This window comes from Erinaceus europaeus, chromosome 7 (genome assembly GCF_950295315.1).
Source record: "Erinaceus europaeus chromosome 7, mEriEur2.1, whole genome shotgun sequence".
NCBI lineage: Eukaryota > Metazoa > Chordata > Mammalia > Eulipotyphla > Erinaceidae > Erinaceus > Erinaceus europaeus.
In genome coordinates, this window is record NC_080168.1 from 117,143,376 (window position 1) to 117,153,593 (window position 10,218).

At 46.8% G+C, this 10,218-nt stretch overlaps 1 pseudogene; it reads right to left on the reverse strand.

Moving 5' to 3' along the window:
- Nucleotides 1-532: 532 nt before the first annotated feature.
- On the reverse strand, nucleotides 533-9,818 carry LOC103107458 (ATP synthase subunit delta, mitochondrial-like; annotated as a pseudogene).
- Between the last annotated feature and the right edge of the window lie 400 nt (nucleotides 9,819-10,218).

The following is a 10,218-nucleotide window of genomic DNA, read 5'->3' on the forward strand; positions in this document are numbered from 1 at the left end:
TTTAAAAAATGAGGAAGAGATACTCATGTGACAATAACCAGGGCCCTGGTTGGACAAGCAGGGGAAGGGCAGATTGAATGTCTTATTTATGGAAGCAAAATAGGGAGCCATCTGCAAGTTTTACAGTCAGATGGGGTCAGAGCCTCAGTGTCACCACTCACTGTGTGATGCTGGGCAGGTGCCCCCAATCCAACAGAATGTTGTCTCCTCCTTCTCATCCTTCTCATTCTCCTCCTCTTTCCCTTTCCCCATGATCATCATCTTCATCATCATCACCATCATCATCATCTTCCCCTTCTTCTTCTTCTTCTTCTTCTTCTTCTTCTTCTTCTTCTTCTTCTTCTTCTTCTTCTCCTTCTCCTCCTCCTCCTTCTTCTTCACCATCACCTTCTTCCTATTCCTCCTCTTCTCCCTATTCCTCTTCTTTTTCTTCTCCCTCTTCTTCCTATACTTTTTCTTTTCCTCCTCCTACTCCTTCTCGTCTTCCTCTTCCTCATGCCACATCCTCTTCCCCCTTCTTTGCTAGGTTCCCTATCTTTAACTGGAAGTATGGGGGAACCTGTCACTTGGAAGTGGTGGGGACCAGGTCTCCTCAGAGGCACGGATCCTACTCCAGGGCCGTGACCAACACTTCATTGGCCGCAATGCAGATCTGACCTCTGCCCTTGCCACCTCCCCCACGGCACCTGCCAGCTCAGCCCGCACCTTCTCCAGGATGGCCTTGGCTGCCCCCAGGCCCAGCATGTCCAGTGACAGTCTCCTCAGCCAGCAGCTGCACTGATGAGTCAGCATTCACAGCCATCATCCTGCTGCTCACTAAGCACTTGGTGGTGGAGCTGTCGTCAGCGGGCACCACCAGAAGCCCAGGCCAGAGGAACTGTAGTATGGACACACGGACTGCCAGGATGCCAAAGGGGCCTGTCTGCGTGGGCATATCCACCTGACGTACGTTGACATGGTTGAGGAACACCTGTATGGGAGAGGCAAAAGTGAAGGCATCTGGTGTAGGCAGAGGCCTGGAACAGGAGGCGGCCGAGTGGCGGGCAGCAGGGCAGCAGCAGTGGATGGTTGGCTCCCGATAGAATTTTCTGCCAAGAGAATATCCTGTGCCTGTGTTTTCCAGGACAGTAGCTGCTATTCATATATGGCTACTGAGTATTTGGTGTGGGGTCAGTGTGACTGAGGGACTAAATTTCTATTTATTTATTTAACCACTAGAGTTATTGCTGGAGTTTGATGTCTGCGTGATAGATCTTCGAACACTTCCCAGCTTCCTTGCAGCTAAATGGATGCCACGGAGTTAAGGAGTTCTGGCAGTGGGGCTGAAGCAGACGCATTGCATTGCATGCAATTTCTACTCCCTTTCTGCATGTGGTGATGACTTTACAGGCTTTGTGTTGGAGACACCTGCACCATAGGGCCAGGCAGTGGTGCACCTGATTAAGCACTCACATTACAGTGAACAGGGACCCAGGTTCAAGTCCCTGGTCCCCACCTGCAAGGGGAAAGCTTCACAAGTGGTGAAGCAGGGCTGAAGGTGTCTCTCTGTCTCTTTCCCTCTCTATCTCTCCCTCCCCTTTCAATTTCTGTCTGTTTCTATCAAATAAATAAATACTACAAAAGAAGGAGAGAGAGACAGAGAGACACCTGCACTGTATGACAGGCAGAATCTCGGGATCTTTGAATGAATGATTAGAGACAAGACACCCCCTTCATCCCATTGCAGGTCACCTGAACATGTCCCTTCCTCTTGATTTCGGGCTGTCTCTATCAAATAAACAAAGATACTTCAAAAGATTTTTTTTAAATAAAGAGAATTCCCTGTTCTGGCTGTTATTTTAAAAAGATCATGCCAGTTGCTGGGGGGAGGGTAACCAATTAAAGTAGAGAGGATAACTAGAAGAAGACCCATTAGGAGGCTGTTGTGGGATGGTGATGGTATGTGGGGGGGGGGAGAGAAAGGACTGGGCAGACCCAGCTATTCTCACTAATGAGTTGGAGGGAAGGAGTGGAGGAAAGGGAGGACTCAAGAATGAAGCCTAGGTCTGTGCTAGAGCCATAGTCAACAAAGATATGCCCCCAAGGACAGCAGAGGAGAAGAGGGCCCTCTGGGGAGGGGAGTGGGGGTTACAGAGCACAGAGGAAGAAGCCCTGACCCAGCAACAACATGCTCAATTAATAAGAGTGGAGCCCAAGGGGAGGACATGTGTCTGGAATGTGCCTCCTGTGGGAGAATGAGGAAAAAAATGTCTTAGGGGACAAGAAGCGGAAGTTAGGAGTCCACCTTGATATGGATGCGAGCTTCACCACTCCCAAAGCCCCCCCGTGCAGGTGGGAACCGGGGGCTCAAATCCGGGTCCTTGCACATTCTAACGTGTGCACTCAACCAGGTGCGCCACCACCCAGCCCCAGGAATTCCCTTTCTTAAACCTCTCTGCTGGTTTTCCCGCAGCTTGTTGGTCAACTGGTGGTGTCACTGTGGTGGCATCTGACTGTTTCTCAGACATGCCAAGCTTGCTCCTGCCTGCAGCTCGTTGTGTACAGAAAGCCACTGAGTGATCACAGGATTGATTCCCCATCACTTATGTGTTGGCTCAAATACGGCGTTGGAGAGACAAGCTTGTGACTACTGTGTCAAACACTCCCTCCATTCTATTTCATTTTCTTCCTAGCACTCCTCGCTATGTGAAACTTGTCTCATGCAGTTATCTTTTCCATCTCCATCCCTGCCATCCCATTGGCCTATCACCTCAGTCAAAATCGGGGGCTTTCTCTGTTAGGGTGACCAACTCCTCTCAATTTGCCTGGGGCTGTTCTGTGTTTACCAGCACTTGTACCACTTCTTAGGAAACCCCTTGCTACCTGCCTCAAGCAAACCCTGTATTCCCACCACCTAGCGTAACCTCCAATGTGCAATAATATTCGTGCAATCTTCTTCTAGCATTTGCCCTTCTTCCGTAGCCAGTCAACAGCGTCAGGTTGAAAGCTGTCAGGAGCTGCTTGTTGCTGGCTTTGAAAGTGACTGGGATCCATGTGGATTCAGTCAGCTAGGAAGGATCGTCAGTTTCCCCAATGAATGGGTACTCACGGGATGCACCACGAGAAGGTCGATCCAATGCATCCCAATAAATAAATCAAGAGCTGTTGGCTGTTCCTGAAGTTTTCTCTGATCCTGGCTCTAGGGGGCAGCCTCGCCCAGTCTTGTACCTTGAGACCCAGCTTTGCAAAGTTGGCTTCATGAGTTGGGTGCATGAGTTGAGGTAGTGCCTTCAGTGAGATTTTGAGCAGATCTTCTGTGGTCAGACCTTATAGGGTCCTCTCACCCAGTCCTAACCCTTGAGGAGTTCAAGAGCTAAAGTCAGCCTACCCGAGGGACCTCCCTGCAGTGCCTGCTGGGCAGGAGCACCACGGCTTGGAGTTGAGGAGTTAACGGAGCTCCAGAGGAAGGCTGCAGGCAGGAATACTGATGTGTGTGCCCTGTCTCAGTCACCAGCCTCTAGGAGGCCGCCTACTCCCTTCTCCTACCGTTGACCCTCAGCCTTCACTTCCTGACCTGACCCAGTCACAGGTCCTCATTCCAATTCTGTTTTCCCTTTCAGTGTGAACTGGAGACCAGTGTGTGTGTGTGTGTGTGTGTGTGTGTGTGTGTGTGTGTGTGTGTGTGAGAGAGAGAGAGAGAGAGAGAGAGAGAGAGAACAATATGGCTGAAGACAAGAAGATCACTCACTCTTCCTAAAGGACAAGGCTGGACTCTGGGATAAATTCACATTTGTCCTGTAGACTGGAATTGTGTGATTAGAGGATCTGAATGAGAAAGCCACTGTGCTGGGCTGGGCAGTAGTGCAGTCGGCTGAGTTCACATGTTACCGTGTACAACAACCTGAGTTCGAGCCCCCACTCTCTACTTGCAAGGGGGGGATGCTTCATGAGTGGTGAAGCGGGTCTGCAGGTGTCTCTCTCACTCACTCTCTATCTCCCCCTTTCCTCTCAATGTATTCTGTCCTGTCAAATAAAAATAGAAAGGAGGGGAGTCGGGCGGTAGTGCAGCGGGTTAAGTGCAGGTGGTGCAAAGTGCAAGGACCAGCGTAAGAATCTGGGTTTGAGCCCCCGACTCCTCACCTGCAAGGGAGTCATTTCACAAGCAGTGAAGCAGGTCTGCAGGTGTCTGTCTTTCTCTCCCCCTGTCTGTCTTTCCCTCCCCCTCGATTTCTCTCTGTCCTATCCAACAACAATGACATCAACAACAACAACAACAACAAAACAACAAGGGCAACAAAAGGAAATACATAAATAAATATTTAAAAAAATAGAAAGGAAAAGATAAACAGAAAAATGGCTGCTGGGAGTGGTGGATTCATAGTGCCAGCACTGAGCCCCAGAGATAACCTTAGTGGCAATAAAAAGAAGGAGGAGGAGGAGGAGAAGAAGGTGAAAGAAAAGAAAGTAATTCATTGCGAGTCTCAGTCAATGTACCTGGACCTTCCTCTAGTCCAGATACAAAGGTACTAGACAAACTACACTATAAACCATTAACCCTCTCAACAAAAATGATGTAAAAAAAGAAATAAAAGAAATAAGGCCACTCCCTGTGCTTAGTCTAGAAAAGGGGGCCCAAGGATAACACCCCAGTGAGGTATTAGTGGTCACACCAGAGGATGCTTCCAGGAGAAGGAAGAGAATGTTCTGGTGATTGACCAAGACGAGGAGAGGGAGGGACATCATTAAGAACTAGATGGATGTATCTGCAAAAACGACTTTCATGCCTAAGGCTCCAAGGTCCCAGGTTCAATTCTCAGCACTACCAGAGCTGAGCAATACTCTGTCTGGTTAAAAAAAACAAAACAAAAACTAAACTAAAATAAATACTGGATTGAAAAGTACTAGATGCAGATAAAGGAGGTGAACAGGGTGGGGGTGTAGTTTATGTATATATCTTGAGAAACCTCTCTTTGATTTAAAAAAAAAAATCCCGTAAGTCAACATTTCCCCCATAGAGAAGTATGTTTGGAAAAAAAAAAATACTTAAGTGCCTGTTTCTCATACACACAGTGAAAGAGGGGGGTGGGAGAGGAGCTGGGAGATGCCTAACCCAGTGGAGTGCATACTTTGCTATGTCCAATAACCAGGGTTTGAGCCCCCAGCCAGCCACCACATGGGAACACCTGCATGATGGAAGCTTCAGAAGTGGTAGACCGGCCTTGTCGTGTCTCTCCTTCTCCTCCTTCCCTCTCTGTATCTCGCTGTCTAAAAAGAAAGAAAAAGAGTTATCTATCAGAAACTGCAACTGTGTAGACATGGAGCCCCAGACCTAAATTTGATGGCAATAAATAAATAACTAAATTCAAGAAAGAAAGAAAGAAAGAAAGAAGGAAAGAGAGAGAAGGCATTAAGAAATCATTCTTTTAAAAACCTTTTTTGAGGGCGTTAATGGCTTACAGTGCAGTCCTGGACAAATGGGTACAATTTCATTGGATGCCAGGACCCTAAAGTTCTCTTCTGCTCCTCCCTCTCTCTCCCTTCCCAGAGTCCTTTGCTTTGGTGTAATATACTAACAAAAGAAGAAGCCACTCCTGCAGGCTTTCTAAGACTGAGTAGGGAGGGCCCTGAGCAAAGGCAAGGCAGGTCTTGCCTTCTGGGAGTTGACATTCTCTGGGAGGAGGACTCATCAGGCAGTGATTTCATTTGAGCTGTGGTGAGTGCAGGCTGTGTGTAGCAGTGAAGTCCACTCCTGCAGGGGGAGCCCTGGCGGGGTTGGTGCTCTACACAGGCACAAAGAACCAGGCTGGGCGGCAGGTGTGGAGCTGCTATTTTGTCTGGCTTCCACTCCAGCAGGAACCTGTCCCAACTAATGCTTGAGGACCTTGGCCTGGGGAGAACTGAAGCTAACAAGGAAGATGGAGTCAGAATTGATGGCCAAGGAAATAGCTGAGCTGGTGAGCACATGATTTGCTGTGTGCTTCATGTGCTGTAGAGCTCTGGCCTCTCTTTCTGTCTCAAGTGAAATAGATAAAATCAATATTAAAAAAAATAACCAGACCCCAACAGCAACAGTGTCTGAATAACCAAAAACTGGTTTTGCTTGAAGTTGGCAAAGAGCTTTTTCATATAAGCCTAGAGGGTTCTAGAAATCAGAGCAACTCAAAGGTCCCTCTCGTCCTGCTCCCTCCAGTCTCAGATTCCCTTGAAGAGTTCCTGGTGCTTTAGTAATCCCTTGAGTAAGCCAAAAAACTATGTTCCAAGGAGGGTGAGAAGGGAAAGACTAGAATTGGCAATGATCCAGATCCAAAGTACAATCTAAGCATCATGAATGCTTCTTAGATCTGCCTTTCTCTGGCCATAATCCTATCTCATCTCCAAGTTCTTGAGTATGACTGTTGGTCCCATAGATTCTCACACTACCCCCAAGATCTGGGGTTTGTCCAGGTGAGGGAATTCACACTACTCTTCTGTACCTATATAAAGCATAAATCCCATTGTTTCAGTTTCTTTTTTTTATCTCCCATTCCCCTACTCCTCTGGTTTGCTCCTGCTTTTTCCCAGTTTCATCTGATCCCTATTGAAAACTAATAAAGAGGGGAATGAACGCAGAGAATGAACGTGGATGTTCAAGGAGCGGATAGAGTGTTAGCTAACGGTTTTGTTTTTTCTTTTTTTGAAGGGAATAGAATTGGTATGTGTAAAAATATGTTTAGGTTGACACCTATTCTGTACTTCCTGGAGACAAAGAAAACATAGGTAAAGAAAAAGCTTTTTAAAAAAGGAAAGAAAGGGGGGCTGGGAGGTGGTGCACCTGGTTGAGTGCACACATCACCACATGCAAGGACCTGGGTTACAGTCCCTGCTCCCCACCTACAGGGAGGAAGCCTCACAAGTGGTAGAGCAGGGCTGCAGGTGTCTCTATGTATCTCTCCCTCCCCTCTTGATTTCTCTGTCCTGTCTATGGCCATACCACCCTGAACACACCTGATCTCATCTGATTTCTCTCTGTCCTATCAAATAAACAAATGAATGAAAAAAAAAGAAAGACTGAAAATAACATCATTTTTATTTATTAACTTTGTAAGAGAGAACCATAGTCTAGTATAGATGATGCCCTGGATAGAATGTCAGGCATGGAATGTCAACCCTTCAGCATCATTACTCGGGTGAGACCTTTCCTTTCTCATAGGACTCCTTAATTCCATTTTGGGTGGTCCACTTCCTAACAAAGTCCCCAAACTTAGATATAGACCATGGCCCATGAGATAGGGCATATGTTCACATTTCCATAAATTAGGGCAAAATATATGCCTTAAAGCAATAGTGTACAATAATTTGCAGTGAGTCACTAAATGAAGCAAGCAAGTAGAAAAACCTTAAAAAACACCATAAAGTTCCTAATGAAACAGTTTCTACTTAGACCTAGATACCCTCCTCACCTACTTCCTGTTACACTTTCCTCAGTCACTCCAAAGCTAACCTTATCAAAGTAAGGACTACAAAAGCTGAATAAGGGCAAGAGACTGGCATACTTTAATGATGACTCTTTAGTCACTATCATGCCACCCCATCAGCTGGGGCCCTAGTCGGAGAGTCCTGGGCTTCCCACACAGACACGATGAGCCTAGACCTCGAATAGATCCCTCTCTCCACTGTCACTGGTCATCTCCATCAGGAACAATATAATAGACCCACCCCTTTGTGGGCCCCTACAGGACCTTGCCCTCAATGTAGATTAACAGTGGTAGAGAATGCTCCATTCTCCGAAGGGGGGTTGGATAACACACTGTATCTATCACCAGAAGAAGATGGGTCCTGAAATTGGTGCAACTCAGAATGTTCCTACTGATGACCACAGAATGCAAGTTCGGACCTATAGGGATGCAGAGGTCACATAGGCTCCCAAGCTGAATATGGGCCTCAGATCAAATCAATGGGGTTTACAGTCAACAATATTCATATACTTTCCCATATTTGGGAGCTACTCTTTTCCCTGATCCAGCTTTATAGCCCTTTTTTCCAGCCATGATATCATCTCCCCAGACAATAACTTGGATCCACCTGCGTATCAGATGTCAGGCTCAGGCAAAACCTAATAAAGTAATGGGCCCTTTGGAATATACTTAAAATAGACCTACTAGCTATTTACAAAACAGAGACCCCAAATCTTCATCTGCAATAGTCTAGCCTTTAGGTTCATGATTAATCAACAACTTGTATGTCTTTATATGTTAACTATTTTTCAGCTACCAGATTCCAGATGCTACCATGATGCCAACCGAACTTCCCTGGACAGAAGACACCACCAATGTGTCCTGGAGTCCCGCCTCCCCAGAGCCCTGCCCCACTAGGAAAAGAGAGAGACAGGCTGGGAGTATGGATTGACCTGTGAATGCCCATGTTCAGCGGGGAAGCAATTACAAAACCAGACCTTCCACCTTCTGCATCCCCAGTGACCCTGGGTCCATACTCCCACGGGGATAAAGAACAGGAAAGCTATCAGAGAAGGATACGGAGCTCTGGTGGTGGGAATTGTACCCCTCTTATCCTATGGTTCTGTCAGTATTTCCATTTTATAAATAAATAAATTAAAAAAAATAATAACCAGACCTGAAAACTCAACAAAATACAACCAGAACTTTTGCAGAAGCACACTAGGCCACAGACACCAAGTTGCAGGTGCTACCATGATTTCATCTTGAACTCCCTGGGCAGACAACCTCATCAGTGTGCCCCAGGATATCTCCTCTCCAGAGCCCTACCTCATTAAGGAAAGACAAAAACAGGCTGGGAGGTGTGGGTCAATCTGCCAACACCCATGTCTAGTGGAGAAGCAATTATTACGGAATCCAAAATTCCTTCCTTCTGGACCCCTAAAAGAATTTTAGTTCATATTCCCACCGTGGAGAAAAGATAGGGGAAGATGACCAGAGAGCTCTGGACCCCAATTCCATTAGGAGCCACCCAGAGAAAGAAGAGGAAAAAAGATAAAGAGGGAAAGGGGAGGACACTCAGAAGTAGTAGGTGTGACTTAGAAATGAAGACAAGGCAGGATCATAGAAAAAATGGGAAAACTATATAGATTGATAGTTATAGAAATAATAATCAATCCATATCTGTGATCCTGGGAGAACTAATGCAGTTTCTTTCCAAAGGAGGGAATGGGACACAGAAGTCTGGTGGTGGGAAAGGTGTGGAATTATACCTCTATTATCTTATAATTTTGTAAATCAGTATTAAATCACTTATGAATAATTTAAAAATAGCCAAGATTCAGATCTCTGAACTGAGACAGGAATGAGGCCTCGGAAATGAGACATGAAGCAGCACAGAGCTCTGTGCCCTACCTTACTGCTGCTTTAAGAATACAGAGTGGGCTGGGGAGATGGCATAATGGTTATGCAAAAGCCTTTCAAGCCTGAGGCTCTGAGGTCCCAGGTTCAATCCCCAGCCCTACCATAAGCCAGAACTGAGCAGTGTTCTTGTGTCTCTGTCTCTCTCTGTATCTTTTCCTCTGTATCTACTCTTTCTCATTACAATAAAATAAAATATTTTTTTAAAAAAAGAATACAGAGCGACGGGCTGGGTGGTGGAGCACCTGGTTGAGCACACGTTACAATGTGCTGGGACCCAGGTTCAAGCCCTCAGTCCCCACCTGCAGGAGGAAAGCTTCACAAGTGAAACAGCGCTGCCAGTGTCTCTCTGTCTCTCCCTCTCTATAGCCCCCCCTTCCCTTGATTTCTGGCTGTCTCTATCAAATAAATAAAGATAATTTAAAAATTAAAAAGGAAGAAGAATACAGAATGGTCCCAGAAGGTAGCTTACCTGGTGGAGTGCATGCTTTGCCCTGGGAGAGGACCCCTGTTTGAAACCCTCACACCACGAGAGCACCATGCATGCCATAGGGAGATGTGTTGTCTCTCTGTCTCTCTCCATCTCTCCCCCTCTGTAATTGAAATTAAAGGGGGTGGAGCACACAGGAGCAGATGTGAAGGCTGGTGGGCAATCCCTTCTCCCCTCTTCTCCTGGAGAAAAAGGCATCTTGAGGAGGAGGGGCCTGAGGTCCTGTTAAAGGAAGACACTGCTGTCACTGCTGCCTCTCATCCTGGAGGAGACAGACAGACGGACACCAGGCAGAGGGCGCTGCTGTTCTCTCTCAGACAGAACTGCCACTGTCCTTCTCCAGACCTCACTTCTCTCCCTGGCCCTCACTGTGGCTCCTTGTGGTTTTCTCCAGTC